Raw genomic sequence first — 404 nt, 5'->3', positions numbered from 1 at the left:
CTGATGTGTAGACCACCACAGAATCGAGTGTTACCTGCAAGCTCATCAAGGTACCGTTTATACCTATCCTCCATTGTTTCATCAGTCACCTCTTAACCCCTTCCTTACCGCAAGACTGTTTTGTGGTACGTGCGTACCACACGCAAAAGCGACCTCGTGGTACCGCAAGATGCTGCCGTGGTACGTGCGTACCACACCAATACATTTCCGTGTATAACCGTGGCCTGAGTGCGGATTTTGCCTTTTTCATACTCCACGTGGTTCACTATAAACAAACAAACACTGGAGGCGTTATTTTTAGCCACCCCAGCGTAACAAAACCATCCCCCCCACTAGCCAATCAATATCGGAGTTAATTTTTCATGCATAAACTATAAAGCCAATCACTATTCTTTGACATATAT

Source organism: Portunus trituberculatus, chromosome 50 (assembly GCF_017591435.1).
Source record: "Portunus trituberculatus isolate SZX2019 chromosome 50, ASM1759143v1, whole genome shotgun sequence".
In the NCBI taxonomy this organism is placed as follows: domain Eukaryota; kingdom Metazoa; phylum Arthropoda; class Malacostraca; order Decapoda; family Portunidae; genus Portunus; species Portunus trituberculatus.
Note: the sequence above shows the minus strand (reverse complement) of the source record.